We start from the raw sequence: 18,416 nt of genomic DNA, 5'->3' as shown, positions 1-18,416 counted from the left end.
AGTAGTGTTAAGCATTTGTTGTACATACACATAGACAATAAATGAGGTACACACACTCAGAGACAAATCCAGCCAATAGGTTTTGTATAGAAAAATATCTTTTCTTAGTTTATTTTAAGAACCACAGGTTCAAATTTAACATGTAATATCTTGTTTGAAAGGTATTGCAGGTAAGTACATTAGGAACTTTGAATCATTTCAATTGCATGTATACTTTTCAAGTTATTGACAAATAGCTATTTCAAAAGTGGACACAGTGCAATTTTCACAGTTCCTGGGGGAGGTAAGTTTTTGTTAGTTTTACCAGGTAAGTAAGACACTTACAGGGTTCAGTTCTTGGTCCAAGGTAGCCCACCGTTGGGGGTTCAGAGCAACCCCAAAGTCACCACACCAGCAGCTAAGGGCCGGTCAGGTGCAGAGTTCAAAGTGGTGCCCAAAACGCATAGGCTAGAATGGAGAGAAGGGGGTGCCCCGGTTCCGGTCTGCTTGCAGGTAAGTACCCGTGTCTTCGGAGGGCAGACCAGGGGGGTTTTGTAGGGCACCGGGGGGGACACAAGCCCACACAGAAATTTCACCCTCAGCAGCGCGGGGGCGGCCGGGTGCAGTGTAGAAACAAGCGTCGGGTTTGCAATTAGTCTATGAGAGATCAACGGATCTCTTCAGCGCTGCAGGCAGGCAAGGGGGGGCTTCCACGGGGAAACCTCCACTTGGGCAAGGGAGAGGGACTCCTGGGGGTCACTTCTCCAGTGAAAGTCCGGTCCTTCAGGTCCTGGGGGCTGCGGGTGCAGGGTCTTTTCCAGGCGTCGGGACTTAGGTTTCAGAGAGTCGCGGTCAGGGGAAGCCTCGGGATTCCCTCTGCAGGCGGCGCTGTGGGGGCTCAGGGGGGACAGGTTTTGGTACTCACAGTCGGAGAGTAGTCCGGGGGTCCTCCCTGAGGTGTTGGTTCTCCACCAGCCGAGTCGGGGTCGCCGGGTGCAGTGTTGCAAGTCTCACGCTTCTTGCGGGGAGTTGCAGGGTTCTTTAAAGCTGCTTCTTGAAACAAAGTTGCAGTCTTTTTGGAGCAGGTCCGCTGTCCTCGGGAGTTTCTTGTCTTTTTCGAAGCAGGGCAGTCCTCAGAGGATTCAGAGGTCGCTGGTCCCTTGGAAGGCGTCGCTGGAGCAGAGTTCTTTGGAAGGCAGGAGACAGGCCGGTGAGTTTCTGGAGCCAAGGCAGTTGTCGTCTTCTGGTCTTCCTCTGCAGGGGTTATCAGCTAGGCAGTCCTTCTTCTTGTAGTTTGCAGGAATCTCATTTTTTAGGGTTCAGGGTAGCCCTTAAATACTAAATTTAAGCGCGTGTTTAGGTCTGGGGGGTTAGTAGCCAATGGCTACTAGCCCTGAGGGTGGGTACACCCTCTTTGTGCCTCCTCCCAAGGGGAGGGGGTCACAATCCTAACCCTATTGGGGGAATCCTCCATCTGCAAGATGGAGGATTTCTAAAAGTTAGAGTCACCTCAGCTCAGGACACCTTAGGGGCTGTCCTGACTGGCCAGTGACTCCTCCTTGTTGCTTTCTTTGTTCCCTCCAGCCTTGCCGCCAAAAGTGGGGGCCGTGGCCGGAGGGGGCGGGCAACTCCACTAAGCTGGAGTGCCCTGCTGGGCTGTGACAAAGGGGTGAGCCTTTGAGGCTCACCGCCAGGTGTTACAGCTCCTGCCTGGGGGAGGTGTTAGCATCTCCACCCAGTGCAGGCTTTGTTACTGGCCTCAGAGTGACAAAGGCACTCTCCCCATGGGGCCAGCAACATGTCTCTAGTGTGGCAGGCTGCTGGAACCAGTCAGCCTACACAGATAGTTGGTTAAGTTTCAGGGGGCACCTCTAAGGTGCCCTCTGTGGTGTATTTTACAATAAAATGTACACTGGCATCAGTGTGCATTTATTGTGCTGAGAAGTTTGATACCAAACTTCCCAGTTTTCAGTGTAGCCATTATGGTGCTGTGGAGTTCGTGTAAAACAGACTCCCAGACCATATACTCTTATGACTACCCTGCACTTACAATGTCTAAGGTTTTGCTTAGACACTGTAGGGGCACAGTGCTCATGCACTGGTACCCTCACCTATGGTATAGTGCACCCTGCCTTAGGGCTGTAAGGCCTGCTAGAGGGGTGTCTTACCTATACTGCATAGGCAGTGAGAGGCTGGCATGGCACCCTGAGGGGAGTGCCATGTCGACTTACTCATTTTGTTCACACTAGCACACACAGGCTTGTAAGCAGTGGGTCTGTGCTGAGTGAGGGGTCTCTAGGGTGGCATAATACATGCTGCAGCCCATAGAGACCTTCCCTGGCATCAGGGCCCTTGGTACCAGAGGTACCAGTGACAAGGGACTTATCTGGATGCCAGGGTGTGCCAATTGTGGAAACAATGGTACATTTTAGGTGAAAGAACACTGGTGCTGGGGCCTGGTTAGCAGGGTCCCAGCACACTTCTCAGTCAAGTCAGCATCAGTATCAGGCAAAAAGTGGGGGGTAACTGCAACAGGGAGCCATTTCTTTACATTTATTTTGAATTTTGTTCTTCATTTGAAGAACAGGCATTTTGCTGTGTCTGAACTTTGAACTAAACTTGCTGAGGATGCAGAAGCCTTTCTTCCTGAATTTTTCAAACATGCGGTAGCTCAATGCTGTTTATTGCATTCGTCAAAAAATACAATCAGGATTTTGATCCTTGGTAAGGCATATGATTATTGCACAAACCAGTTTTAAAATTAGAATGTCCCTCTTTTCTTTTCTTGACAGGATAATATTGGTCTTACAGGGAAACCTCCACAATGAGGATTTTCTACTGAAAAGGAACTGGCAATGTTTTGCTGAAGCATAGGCCACAGGTAAAGTGCATGCAAACACTCCATCTTAATTTGAAACCTAAACTAACTAGAAGCTCACTTGGACATGTTTAAATAGACCACAACCATAAGATGACTGCTGTGGCATGTTCCCTAGAGATCTCGTTCCAATATATGGGATATCTTGGGACATGTGTTTTACCTGAATTAGCCAAGATCTCAAAAAATCTATGCCGGTGGTCGAGTTCACATTTTTTAGTGAGTCATACTGGTGAAGGTGTCACAGTTGGAGGTCTCAAGGGTGACAGGACGCTGAGATTGCGATGGGTTATAGCCATTACTTACATCAAGCATGGGGAGGAAACTAGCAGGGGAAATCAAATCATCAGGGGAAGAGGCAGTTCCAAGGGGCAACTGGCAGTTTCAAACTGGAACTGGAACATTCTTGACACTGTGCTGAATTGGCCACTGCCTGAAGACTTTAGATGCTGGAGCCAGCTAAAGCTCAGCCATTAGAAACCAAGCTTCTTCCTCACCTCTAAATGAGACAGTAGAACCACAGACTGGAATGATTGGAATATTAGTCAATTTACAACTATTGTTCTATTTCACCAAATGCTAAATGGGCCCTGTTCCTCCATGGAGCACACTGGATAGCTTGCACCCTCATTCCTACAGCTGTTGTGTGTTTTGTCTTATACAAGTCTCCTTTCAAATACATTGTAAAACGAAAAACAAATGTGAGAAGTTAAGGAACTGGGGCCAACTGAGCTAATTTCATATTCTTCAGAACACTATTTAGGGCTCAAAATGAAGGTTGATACCAGGAGAGAAGTGCTGGGGGGCAGAGTGTGAGCTGGAAAATTCTGGCTTATCAATGGGCTTTTGCAGCAACCTTTTCCGAAACACAAATAGTACAGGGCATGCACTGCCCTCCTATCTGAAATTTGAAAAGGAATGTATGAGCCGGTTGTGACTGCATCTGTTGTTGCAAACCATTTGAGTTACCAAACCTCTAGCTGATTTCCAAAGGGAAAATGTTCATTTGGGGAACGTCCCCTGTGTGGCTCATATCAGCAGCTTTGGGGACAGCATATGGAGTATCACTGCCTGCTCACCACAATGTCTTCCCGAAATAATTAAATAGAAAAATAAATTTACTATTTCAGAAACAAAAGCCAGGGATGGAGGTTCTGAGGTATCTTACAGGCCTCCATACCTGCATTGGTAGCCATTCACAGAAGGTCACATATTGTTGACCTGTCTAATTAATATTCATTAGGCAGGTCATTTTACAGCCTTTGCAAATAGACCCATGCAAATTGCCCATCCCTGTTTTGCGAATGGGAATGATACAGCCATAGTTACTGCACAACACTATAAAGAAAATACTATGTTTAAGTAAACTACAAAGAAGGTCCTATAATGCAGGTTTGAGTTTGTCATTCAAACTGTTTATCTAACATCTAGTGCACTCCAGCAAATATAGTAATAATACAAACATTACTTGTTAAATTTTAAAAAGTCACCAAAAATATACTAATAAAATTCATGTAATGCATGAAACCTCTTAATTTAGTAGGTAGTTTGTGAACTAAATTTGTATTTCAATATTAATAGCACAAATTATATGAAACGTCTTGAAATCGATATAACTATAAAAATACAGCTTTACTGTCATATTATGAAATCAGGGATACAACCTCAGATTTATACAGTTTAGATAATTTATGTTGTAACAAATTCAACAAAAATATAGTACTTGATACAGTCAGGGAAGGGTGAATTGTGGGAGCTAAGATGCTCTTACATAGTAATACGGAATGGTTCACAAAATTGAATTATTTGTTCATTTGTATAAGTAGCCCAAGATTATACAGTATCATGTGGACAGCTAACATTAGCAATTTCAAACAATTGTGTGTAGAATCAGTGCTTAATTTGTACCGGTGTTTACCAGCGTTTGGCACAGCAACTTATTTAACAACTCCAACATTTATTTCTGACAGACCGCCACCCCGTGGTACCCTCTGTTGAATTTTAAACAGAGCACATCAGACAAGTATTTAAAAAATATATAAAATCACAATGAAATTATCTATTCCAGGCTATTCTTACAGGCTTGTGTGACACTGAATTGTCCAAATTGTCACATTGTTTGGAGAGTAACGGTTAGTACTCAACAGTGACACTCTCCATTAAGCGGGGCTAGCAGGGGCATTAGGTTGTGCAAGCTGCAGAAGCCTCCTGTGAAATCTTTTCAGCCCTGGCACTTACATTTGTTTACAAATTAAGCACTGCGTAGAATGGGAAACTTATTTCTGGAAATCATTTGATGATTGGTTACACTCAATGCAAAGAGCCACTAGCCACAAATTGTCTGAGATTTGTAGTGAAACATTGTAGCAAATAAAAATGTTTTTGTGGATTCCACAGATGTTGTTTGTTCAAAATTATGTCATGTAAAGTAATTGAGGTAGCACTTGTAATATACAGTTGGGTTTAATAAATGCCCATGCATGTAACAATATCAGCATGTATATGCTCTCAACTGTTTGGCTATATATCTCCTGCCACACAATTGATGGAGTTGATGGTCCACACATTGTGTGCCAGGCAAATGTCACTGCTTTGACAAACCATGCACATAGATATGTTACTTGTGGCAGCAAATTGTGTCAATCACTTCTGTGAGTTTCAAACAACGTCAGTGATACTAATTAGAAAAAAAAGCATTCCCAAGCAAGCATTTAAGGTCCACCCAACATGTGACTTGCCAGTGTGAGCACATAGGCTGCTACACACTGGAAAGCATTGGTGAGTGGCAGTTCCTACTTTAAGCAGCCAGTTGTTTTTTTGTCACTGATGACAAATACATTTTTATATTCTTTGTAGATGTAAGTTGTCTCCGGTTGTGCGGGAGTATGCATCATGTAGTACCTGCTGAATGTTGGACAAGCTTAAGATAGGATTCACAGGCTCCCAAGAATGTGCAAGTTTTAGCTTAGTGTATATGCTAATTAATGCCTATGTCATTACCACACACCGAGCAGCATACAAAGCCGACCCACTGAGTGGGGTGCAATTGTGATCACATTGGCATGTCATACACTGGGGTGCATTCATGGCAGTAAGGAATTTGGGTTGATTGTCAAAGAAAACAGAACCTAGCAAAAACTGATATCAGTAGACAGAGCATAAAAAGGTGATAGCCAAGCTCTACACATGGTAGCAAAAGTAGGAATCCTTGTTGACTGCAGTCCGCACCATACTAAGTAAAGCTATACAGTCGAACCTTGCATATTTTTATGTGCGTACTCATTCTGACTTGTGTACGCTGCCAGTGGGTGAAATACCAGTGTGGGATGCCACACAGAATAGTGAATGTTACCCAATATTTGGAGCTGACAGCATAATCCACTATAGAGTAGATGGCATCGGGGTGTGGTCTGGCCACAACAAGAGACCGCTGCTTGAGGATTTTGCTCTGCACGCCGGAGGGCCCTGAGAGGCAGCAGCAGGGCTTCTGAAGCTGCAAGGAGGCTAGCACCGACCACCTACTTCGCCGCTGTGCTTCAAAGAAGCATTCAAGCTGCCATCGCCGCCCCAGTGAACTAGATACTCAAACTCAACGGCAGACCCAACAACAGCGGTGTGCCTAGCCTTACCGCCACAACTGGAGCCGTGGCCTGCAGTGTGGGAACAGGCCATGCACACTGCATCCTGGCCAAGATGGAGTGGAGAATCTCCCATGGTGGTGCGCACCCCAGCCAGCATCCACCAATGGGGGAGGGACCTCAGCCCGCTGCCTGGCTGACTCACTCTCCTCTCCACCCATTTAGCCATAGGGCCTGCTTGACGTATGGGGAGGCCGGCCGCCTGCCCATTTTGGGGCCCACAGCCCAGTCCATTGGTGGCATGGGCACTGGCCGGCCCACAAGACACTGCGACATGCGCCTTCACTTGTGGCCCCTGCCTTGGCCCATTGGGCCACTGGACCTGCAGCGACTGAACAGCCATGGCATAGTGCTTTGGCCCTTGCTCCCTGGTCCCCTCCCACAGGACCAGACATTGGAGGAGTGGGGACTACGGTCCACCACTGGACATGTGAATCACACCTTCACCATAACACGTATCGGAAGGCCCACCATCAGTGGCAACGGTGAGATGCTTAACACCCCCCTTCATTGTGGCAGGGCTTCTGTTCCTGCCTTTGGTGCACCCCCCATCCCTCCCAGTGCCACAAGGAGCCACACTTGCACCAGAGGCTTCCATTACAGCATTGCCCCACTCCCTGGCAGCAGATATCTTGTGCTTTCGCCACCCTCTTGCACTGAGATGGCCCAGGTCATTTCTGCATGGCGCTCCCTCTTCCTTGGATCCTGGTCACCATGCGATTCTACCCCTGTCAACTGCCACACAGAATGCCTCTGGATATGGGAGACCTGTAGTCCGCTTTGATCTCCTTTCCATTGCCCGTCACCCAAGAGTCATACCACTCTCCCTTGAGGCCCAAGACCGCCTGCCATTAAGAAGCCGATCTACATGCTTTGCCTGCCCGCGCCGGTAGTAGTTCCTCAGTGAACAAGCCACTCTGCAGCAAAGTGAGACAGTGCCTGGTGACCTGCTCTACTCAGGACAGGCATACTGTTGGATATAACCCGCATCTCCAACTACTTCCTGTGATCTGGGTGCCTGGTGACAGCAAGCTCCCAAACCGCAGGCCTGTCTGACCCCTCCCTGCCCAAGCACTCGAAAACACCTTCTCCTATAAACTTGCCCCGGTGATCTATCTGGCAAGTCCATCACAAAGTCCTCTCATCAACTGCTCTTCTAAGTCAGCCTGCAGCAGCTGCACGCAGTGGGCAGCTGACACCCTGACCACACCCACAAAAGAGGCAGAGACTTGGAGAAACCAGCTAGTCTCAGAATGACAGAGACGTGTCCCTCAAGGTGGTGGCAGCCTTCACGAATGACAAGTGCCAGGACAAGTCACAGTCACCATTGAAGCCTCCTAACCCAGATGGTTGACCTGTACTCTCCACCACAGCATCTGCTGCCCCCTCTCATTGTTTGCGGAGGGGCCAGGCCTTGGGCCTCCATATCCCAGAAGGCTGAGTATACTGTTTGAAGCTTTCATTTTTATAATTCTTCTGTGCACCTGTTCTTTTGCATGCACATTTGAAGGTAGTCTTTCTGCTATTGCATCTCACCATACTCTCAGCTGCAATGCTTTTGCTGTCTATGTGTAAGCATTCCATTGTGATGTTCTACAATATAGTGTTCGACAATTGTTCTATGCTGTTCTGTTCTGTGATCTTCTACAATATTACATGCTGGCCTTTTCTTCCTTCTTTGTTATGCTTCGCTTAAGCCTTGCCCCCTGGATAGTGTTGCTGTCCGTCTGGTGTTCGGGGTCCCCTCCCTCCTTGGTACCCACCTTTGGCATTGGGGCTTCCCCCCACTATTCTCTTCGTGGGAAGTCAAGGCTTGGTCTGATAGGCTCCCGGCTGCTCAGACACGGCCCCCACCCCAGCTTCCCTGTGGCCTCCTTTCTTCCTGACTTTTTCTTGACAGCTTTCTTGCCTGCTCTCCCCCTTGGGGCTTACGTCACACTGGTGTCTCAAGTTTAGACCCGCAGTTCACAGTCTCTGGCTCTTACTAAAGCACATCCTCAGCCTAGCGCCGGATTACTCCCTCATCTCCCTCTCCCCCCCTCCAGTGCATCAATTGTACTTCGAAACGGTCACCCCCGTCACAACTTACGTGCTGGTTTAACCTGGAGTCCGCAGAACGAGTGGCAAAGATCTTGTTCCTGAATGTTCGGCCTTGGCCCAGGTAGGGGTGACTCTTTCTGGTAGCCACGTTGCTGCAGGCAATGGGTACGCCAAGAGCAGGCCGTGTCCCTCAGAAATAGCGCCAGAGGAAAAAAACCCTGAAAGGGGAAACAACCTCCAAAAGATAGGTTCCTGCAACAGGAACAAAATGAATAGGTAACAACAGGAGCAAAAATACAGGAAAAAACACTAGAACTGACGAGAACCAGCACAGGATACAAGGAAGCAGGAGCGAAGACACCATCCAAACAGAAAGTGTTGCAGCGCAAGGTGAGAAAGAATCACAGCCCTTAAATACCAACAAACAGGAAGTGATCAACAGGAAGTACAAGGACACCATCTTAGATAGGGAAAAACACATAGAACAGAATGGACTAGGAGCCATAGAGAGTAGGGAACAAGGAATGCTGGGAAGAGAGGAGTAATACGGGAAAGGGAGAAAACATTAAGGAAGGCACAACAAGACAATAAGAAAAAGAAGAGAAGAAAAGAAGAACAGGTGAGTGGGGGAGGTCAGACCTGCCTGGGAGCGCGCTGCACTAAAAAAGAATGAGGCCCCATGGCCAATTTGGGGCCTCGTAAGGTGCAGAGCAGGCTGGGGACGCGGCGCATCTTTACAACTTGTGCCGCGGCCCGAGCCGAATGTTCGGCTCATGCCACGTGCAGCGCCGCGACTGTAGGCCCCCACCCCGAAGGTCCAGGTTTGTGCGGAAACAAGCCGTGAAAATGACGAATCAGAAGAGGTGCGTGAACAGAAGATGCATCTTCCCAAGAGCATTCACTGAGAGGGTAACCCTTCCAATGAATCAGATACTGAAGACGTTTGTGAAAGATACGAGAGTCACAAATTTCTTGTACACCATATTCAGGTACATCATCCACTAACACAGGAGGAGGACAAGGAAACTGACGAGAGAAAGGATCAGGTACGTAAGGTTTGAGCTGGAAAACATGAAAGACCGGATGAATTTTCCATTTACGAGGCAAGTGAAGACGGAAAGTGACAGGATTAATCAGCTGAAGGATACGGAAAGGACCATAGTAACGAGGTGTGAACTTATTCTGAGAAAGACATAAAGGCAAAAATGTTGACGAAAGTTGGACTTTATCCAGAAGGTGATATGCTGGAGCATCCCTACGCTTCTTGTCTGCTATTCTTTTCATGTATCTCTTGGTGTTCAACAAGTTAGATCGAATCAATCCATGGATCTGTAAAAGTCATCTGGAAAATGAAGTAACAGCAGGAAGAGAAGAGGTAGACTGAGGAGTAGTAGGAAAAGAGGTAGGATGATAGCCATAAGAACAGAAAAAAGGAGTGACCTTCGAGACACTATGGACAGTGTTATTGTGAGAGAATTCAGCGATAGGAAGGTAAGTGTTCCAGTTGCTCTGGGTAGAATTACAAATGCAGCGAAGGTACTGCTCCAATCCTAGGTTGAGACGCTCAGTCTTTCCATTGGTTTGAGGATGGAAACCCGATGATAGTGCTATATTGATGTTCAGTGTCCTAAAGAAATGTTTCCAAAACCGGGAGATGTACTGAGGTCCCCTGTCAGATACAATGCTGTGTGGAAGTCCATGGAGATGGAAAATATGATGGACAAATATTTGACTTAGTTCTTGGGAAGTAGGTAATTTTTTCAGGGCAGTGAAGTGAGCCATCTTAGTAAAGGAAACTATGGTGTACATGATAACCCGGTTTCCTGCTGATGGAGGTAGTGAACACATCAAATCAGTAGAAATGGTGTGCCAAGGATCCGCTGAACCAGGTAATGGTTGTAGTAATCCTGCAGGTCTGGTACGGGGTATCTTTACTTGAGCACATATGTGACAAGCCTGAACGTATCTTTCGACATCCAATTTCCAGGTAGGCCACCAGAAAGACCGCAAAAGTAGTTCTTATGTGGCCTTGATGCCTCTATGACCAGCAACTGAAGAATCATGGCACATTTGTAGTGCCTTTTCTCTTACTCCATTAGTAGGGAGGTACAACAGGTTCTTATAATAATAATACCCCTGCAGTTTACATATTAGGGGGTTTAGTTTCTTTAATTCTTGATCAGACAGGTTGGAATATTCCAGTTGGACCTCATCCAGGAAAGATTGAGCTACTCCGATGATTTTACTGGGCTCAAGTAGATATTGTGATGGGGTAGGAGTACAATCTGGATAACGGCGAGACAGAGCATCGGGCAGAATGTTTTGGGATCCAGGAATATAGGTGACATAAAAGTCATACTGACTGAAGAAAAAGGCCCAACAGCCTGACAACTGTTCTGGCATGAACAATTACGTAAACATTGTAGATTACGATGGTCTGTTCTCACCTTGAAGGGCTCTTTGGAACCCATAAGAAACTGTCTCCACTCTAGGCAGGCTGTTTTCAGAGATAATAACTCCCTTTCTAGTACTGAGTAATGTTGTTCCGACACAGAGAGTACATGGGACAAACAGAAAACAGGATGTTCAAGACCTTCATCTTCTTGTTGTTGGAGTAATGCAGCTCCGATGGCTCTTTCAGAAGCATCAGTAACAACAATAAATTGTTTGTTGGTATCTGGGTGTCTCAATATCTGTGCTTGAGTGAAGGCCTTTTTTAGACTCTAAAAGCTATTTCAGCCGCCCTTGTCCAGATAAAGCCTTTCTTTAAATTCTCCTTTTTTAATGTTTGAGTTATGTGGCTGGTTTGTTCTGCAAAGTCTAAGATAAACTGCTGATAAAAATTAGCCAATCCTAGAAAACATTGCGTTTCCTTAATAGAGGAAGGGGAAGGCCAGTCTAGGATGGCTTGTACCTTTTCCATTGCTATTCCAGTGGGACTAAGGTGATATCCCAAATATTTGACTTCGGTCTTGTCAAACTCTTACTTTTCTGGTTTACAGGACAGGAGTCTTTGGAGGACTTGTTTCACATGAGAAGAATGAAGTTCAGGACGTCTAGAATAAATAAGGATATCTTCTAAGTAGATGACGACCGTATGGTTCAAGAGATCAGAGAACACTGAGTCCATAAATCTTTGGAAAATTGAGGGGGCATTAGTGAGACGAAAAGGCATAACTCTGTACTCATAATGACCAAATGGGGTCCAGAAAGCAGTCTTCCACTCGTCTCCTTCTTTAATACGCAAAAGGTTGTAGGCTCCACGAAGATCTAGTTTGGTGAATCGTTGAGCCCCTCTGATTGCCTCTAGTATATCCTTGATGAGGGGCAAAGGATAATGGTCTTTTATAGTTATCTTATTTAGACCTTGAAAGTCCAGGCAGGGACGAAGATCCTTCGTCTTCTTGGGTACAAAAAAGAGGGGAGCCCCTGCCAGAGAGGATGATGGTACAATAAGACAGATATGTAAGTTTTCTTGCAAATACTCCTTGAGAACTTCCCTTTCGGCTTCCGTGAGTGAATACGTCCTCCCAAAGGGAACGATCGCCCCATGGTAACACAGGTCTGGATGTTTTTTGGAACACATCTTGATATTCTAGATAGTGATCGGGGACTCCTTGGACTGTATTGATGGAACATCATGTAGTAATTTCAGGAAGCATCAACCTCTTGGGTGACAAATATGTGTCTGAAGCAAAGCAATTCTCATGACAAAACTGTGAGGACAAGGAAATAGTCCAGGTTTCCCAATTAACATATGGGTTATGTCTTATGAACCACGGAATTCCTAAAATGATAGTATGATTGGGGGAAGATATTAGATCATATGAGATGTGTTCTTGGTGGTTCCCAAATTGTAAACTTAGTGTCAGGGTGGTAGTATCAACTGGACCAGAGGATTTTAAGGATCCATCCACTGTGTGAACTTGTTCCGGAACTTCTTTGGGTCGTGTTGGTATTTGTTGAGTTGTGGCCCAAGTCTTATCCATATATATGCCACTAGCACCACAATCAAGTAAAGCCATTGTTCTTTCTTGACGACCGTCCGGTAACTGTAAAATCACAGGTAACATAAACAAAGTTGTGGCATTGTCCTTGAATGAACTGATGGCAGGTATAGCAGATGATCCCGTCCCCTCCCTTCCTAGAGAGGACGGGAAGTGGCGTTTTCCAATGGCCTTAGAGGACGAACGGGACAGGTACGAAGCATGTGGCCGGCAGCACCACAATACAGGCACAATCCTTTCTTACGTCTGCCTTACCGCTCGCTAACAGAAAGTGGGCCTTGAGTGGTATCCACCTGCATAGGTTCACCTTCTGTGTCTCTGACGGGAGGACGAGGTTCCTCAGGACGAAGCAAAAAGACACGTGAAGTGCTTGGCTGGGAAGATCCTTTACTCTTTCTCTTCTCCATACATCGTTCTTGGAGACGGTATTCGATGGAAAGAGCTTGATCCATCAGACCACGAAGATCTTCAACTCGGTGGAGTGTACTAACTCATCTTTAATCTCCTCTTTAAGTCCTCTATGGAATAAAGTCACCAGAGTTCGTTCCACCCAAGTGGTCTCAGCCGCTAGCTGTTGAAGGCGGGTAATATATTGGAGGACATCTTGTGAACCTTGTTGGATGTCACATAAGGCTTCTTCCGCAGAGGCCTCCAATCCTGGACGACTAAACATCTGTTTAAACTGATTCACGAAGGCAGAATAGTCCGACAATACTGGGTCATTGAATGATACCATCAGGGTTGCCCAGACCAAGGCAGGACCGGATAGCACACTGATAAGATATCCCACCTTTGTCTTGTTGTGGGAGAATTGGGTAGGTCGGAAGGCGAAATACACAGTTAATGCATAGAGGAACTCTCGCAGTTTAGTTGGTTCACTGGAGAAACGAGGAGTAGAGGTGGAGACGGCCGGAACATCTGCACTGGCGAAAGCCAAAGCCTGTCGTAAAGCATTCTCATTGCGTAATTGTTGCAGTTCCTGAGCCTGTTGCTGAATGGTTGCCAGAAGAGATTGATCAGGATCTTCAGCAGCCGCCACTGTATCATCCATGGTGTTAGACGACGTTGGGAGTATTGGGCGCTGCAATCTGTCACGACTTACGTGCTGCTTTAACCTGGAGTCCGCAGAACGAGTGGCGAGGATCTTGTTCCTGAATGTGAGAGGTGGCAGGCCATGGCCCCACCAGAAAAAGTGAGGTAGCAACCCTTATTCACAGGTTCCTCCCTGCCACCATCCGTCAGACTCCGTCAGACCTGTCCAGTCATTACGTTTTTGCCAAATTGAGGATTGGAGAGTGGACGATCTGAGTGGGTTTGGTGTACGCCCCCACAAGTATCAAGCATCCTTTAGTGCTCCAGCTCAACTGCCTTCTCACAGAGATTGGGCCTCCACTACTCACTGGGACCTGGGGGACTTGAGGGGACCTGGAACCTGGTGCAAGATGTTGTGCTGGATCGCACCGGCACCTTGGACACAGCTAATAATGTGGATAGGGCCATTCTGATGGACTTACTCGCTGATCATGGTCTGGTGGACCATCAACACCTCACACACCAGAAAGACCGGTAATATACCTTCTTATCCCAGTGCATGACACTCAGTCCAGGCTGGAATATTTCTTGGTCTCCCACTGTGTAGTGGCTTTTACCCAGGACTCCCAGACTGGAGGTGGTGCTCTCCCTGACCACTCTCCCATTCTGCTCCTGTTCTGCTTGGATCTAGGCCTTGTTTTGCCAGGCCAGAAGTGGTGCTTGAATGTGTCCCATTATCACACGCCCCAGGGCATGTCCTAGATGGGGCTGCATGTCTCAATGTACCTGGAGGAGAATAAGGGGTAGGTGCCCTCCCACAGAAGGCTGGGGGTGGCTGTAAAAGCAACCACTGGGGGTGAACTCATGGGGGATGCCGCCCTGGCCAATGCTCAGAGAGTGGCATGCCAGAGGGACTTGGAGGGCAAGATTGTGACCCTCCCATGCCTTTACATCATGAGACCCTACCTTCCCACTCACCGCGGTCTGGAAAAGCCCTGAATGGACCTCAACATCCTGTTCCCGTTCAAAGCCAAATACACCCTCCAAAGGCTCAAAGGCTGTCGCTAGGAACAGGGCGACAAGGCAGGACGGCCCAACTCTGCCAGCAGGAAGCAATACTTCCCGCCATACGATCATCTGATGGTGTGGTTTTTACTTGCCTGCAGGATATTGTTAATAAATTTGCGAGTTTCTATTGGACCCTGTACACCACAAGGTTGCAAGGTGATTCCGCCCCTGATCACTCATACTCAGGTGGGTTTTTTCCCTGGTCGCTCCTCCAGGAATCACCTCCGTAACCTTGCACATGTCTTGTGGTCGAAGCCCTAGGCCTCTCCCTGGACACTGAGAAGATCTTTGACCGGATTGACTGGGAGTACCTCTTCATAACCCTGCACCCATTTGTCTTGGCAGACAGCTTCATAGCAAAGGTTTGCTTGCTCTAGGACTCCCCCAATGCACAGGTAAACTGCAGTGGCTTCCAGTTGGACTCCAACCCAATTCCTAGGGGAACCCAGCACGGCTGACCGCTGTCACTTCTACTGTTTCCCCCTGGCTATGGTGCACCTTGTGACCTTCCAGCCACAATCCTCCCTCATCTCTGGGATCCCTGTCCCGGGAGGTAAGTCCACAGTGTACTTCCATGTAGAGGACATACTTCTCTCCCTTACAGACCTCCCTCATTCTCTTCCAGCCCTGATGAACATCATTGATGACTGTCGGGCTACTGAGTAAACTGGGACAAAAGTGAGGCATTACCCATCTCATGTATAACCACTTTTGCAGCAATATCTGGGTATCCTTTTCACTGGAAACCCTCATGTCTCAAATATCTGGGGATCCTTGTTAATCAGGGTATGGACCTCAAGGTGGCTGACAACCTTGACACCCAGATCGCCTGTATAAAACTCGACTTTGAAAAACAGTTGCACCTTGGGCTGTTCATGCAGGGCAGGGTACAGGCTATATGGATGGTGACATTACCTAGATTCACCCACATCCTTTGCATGGTCCCCTTGCTAGTCCCACTCTCCCTACTTCAGTCCGTGGATAAATGCATCCACTCTTTTGTCTTGGGTTCGGCTCCTTCCTTCCTCACAAGGATCAAACTCTTGGCACATCGCTCGTGTGGTGGCTGGGCCTCACTTCAGTCGAACACTATGCTTTTGCCATCCATCTTTCCCAAATGGCCTATATGCTCCCTGGGACTCCAGACCCACCACAGTGAACTGTTATGGAAGGTACTCTGATATCCTCCGGTCAGGCTTATCCCCGCTATACAATGGGGCTGTCCCAGCATCACATTTGGATAATCAGGTCCTGTATGCTATGATTAAATCCTGGAGATGTGCCCATTGACTCCTTAGAGTGGACCCCCTCCTTCACAAACCTGCACCTCTGTGGGGTAATGCCAGCCTGCGTATAGGAGTGAACGTTTTCTACCGGGCACAATAGTACTCAGCAGGCATTGTCAGCCTGAGTCAAGTAATCGAGGGGATGCCAACAAACCCTACGTGCAGCTATGTGAGGAGTTGGACCTCCCACCACAGCAGTCCTTGAGATATCTCAAACTGCAGCATTGCCTCCACCACCTTCTGGGAGCACGTCCGTAGATTTTACAGTCCTTCCCAGTAGTTGACTATCTCAGCACGTGGGGCCGCTTTTGTTGGGTGATGTCTAGTTTCTATTGCCTTCTGACCCGCTACTTTTTCTCTTCCCCTCTCCTCAGCACCCTCTGTACCAAATGGCGTGCTAGGTTGCAGACGGAGTATGAGGCAGAGAATTGGGCTGAACTCTTAGAGGCGTTTGACCGTGGAGCGAGGGAGGCACAATCGAAATTCTGCCTTTTCAAGACACAACATGATTAGTATTGGACACTGATGAAACTGCATGTGGCAGGCCTTCTGCCCCATGCCAACTGCTGGCATTGCCCTGCACCTGGGTGCGATGTATTATACATCCTTTGCCACCGTCCCTTGATACAGCCTTTCTGAGATGCAATGGGAGACATGCTTCTGGAGACCCTGCCAGTTATGTCCCCTCTCTCCTGTTCCATGGTTCTCTTGTACAACAACGTAGAATTCACAAACCTCCCAAGACCTAGTGCTGCCTGTTACATATGGCTCTCGCTGCAGCAAAAATATACATTCTCTGCCAGTGGCGCTCCCCAACGCCACCCACTCACGAAGAGTGGCTATCAGCAATGTTCCTAGCTGCTTCACACAAACCGGTCATTTACAACCTCCAGAAGTGCTCTGAAATATTCCTCCAGAAATGGACGTCAATCCTACAGGATCTCATAGGGCGGCAGATATCGACCACCTCCCACCACTGCTGTGATATGTCTCCTTCTCTCTCTCCCTCTGCCCCCCTTTCTCTCCATCTCCTCCTTTATCCCTTCCTGCCTTGCCCTCTCCCCCACATGTGAGGGGAATCCTGCCCCCATCACCCTATGAATCTCTCCTATACTGGCAGTTAACCTTGCTTGGGGATCCAAGCACAGGAGTTTTGGCCTAATGGTATGGCTCAGGACTCTCAGTTGACCTATGCAATGCAGCATTGTCCTCCCCTGTTGGGGCGCACTGATTCCATTGTTATTTTTTGTTGTTCTGTCATGCTTCCTTTGTGTCCTTACCCTCCCATTGTACCTCCTGGTTCTTTTGAAATTTCAATAAAGAAACGTGAAACAAAAAAAAGAATGGATGGCATGCAAAGCACAATCATGCTGAATCATACCGTTAAGGCTACATTGGAAACAACGCACTGCAGTGCATTCTGATCACAATTTGAAAGTTATGTGGTGATACACTTGAGACCCTGCAATTTCCACAGCTGAGAATTACTACATTGGTTGATACCAATGTGACCACATTGGCAAGCCATCCTATGCCGTGCATCATGAGCACCGTCTGGCAGTGATTATTAACAGATCTCTAAATAAGCAAAATCCCAAATTGGTACTGATTTCGCAAACGACTGTTGGGAAGCAGGCGGTTAAGGCTAAGGCATACATTACATGATAGCTGCAACAATCAGCCAGACTCTACTGAAACCCATGCATGGAGACATAATTGGTCATTTAAGACACCCTGTGTGTAGCAACTTAATGTAGTCCAAGATATAATGGGTGGCATGCAAAGCCAGGCAAGTGAGTGGGTTTCATTATGCCTACACCTAGAACACTGCCTGACATTGCTTTTGTTTTCTGGCAGTGTCATTGTGATGAACACTGCCCAAATTGGCAGCTATAGATAGTAGGAAATGCAAGAGACAATGAGTCAAGGCTTGGAGGGGTATTTTGTCTGAGGTGCAGTGTGCCATGAGCAAAGTCCTCTTCAACTGCAATACCTTGAATCTGAAATACTTTGTACCAAGTGTGGGACATGGCTTCTAACAATCTGAAGAATTATGTGTTAAAATAGGCATTCTTTTACACAGCACAGTAAAGCTCTAGGACCTCTTTGGACAACAATGAAGTGACCCATTCAAACAGAAGGATGGTGGAAGGGATCAAACAATGCAAGTGCTGGATGGAAGAACAAGGACACAAACGGAATAGAATAGATTGGGTGACCTAGAAATTCTACTAGCCACCAACAAAGATAGAGAAATATTACCAGTCTTTATCAGGTGTCCAATGGGCTTTCTTTGCTGGCAGTTAATGCAATAGCTAGAGTGTCTGATCAGTGTTTTGGCTTCTGTGTTCTATTTGTCTGACTTTGGAGGGTGAAAAGACTGTCCTACATTTTCGTCTGCTTCTGCTTCTATTTAGTATATTTAGTATATGAGAAACTAAGTGCTCTCTCCTTTGGACCTGGTAGAAAAATCTAAGGGGCATATTTA

This window comes from Pleurodeles waltl, chromosome 4_1 (assembly GCF_031143425.1).
Source record: "Pleurodeles waltl isolate 20211129_DDA chromosome 4_1, aPleWal1.hap1.20221129, whole genome shotgun sequence".
Classification (NCBI taxonomy): domain Eukaryota; kingdom Metazoa; phylum Chordata; class Amphibia; order Caudata; family Salamandridae; genus Pleurodeles; species Pleurodeles waltl.
The sequence above is the reverse complement of the archived record's forward strand: the minus strand, read 5'-3'. Positions refer to the sequence as shown.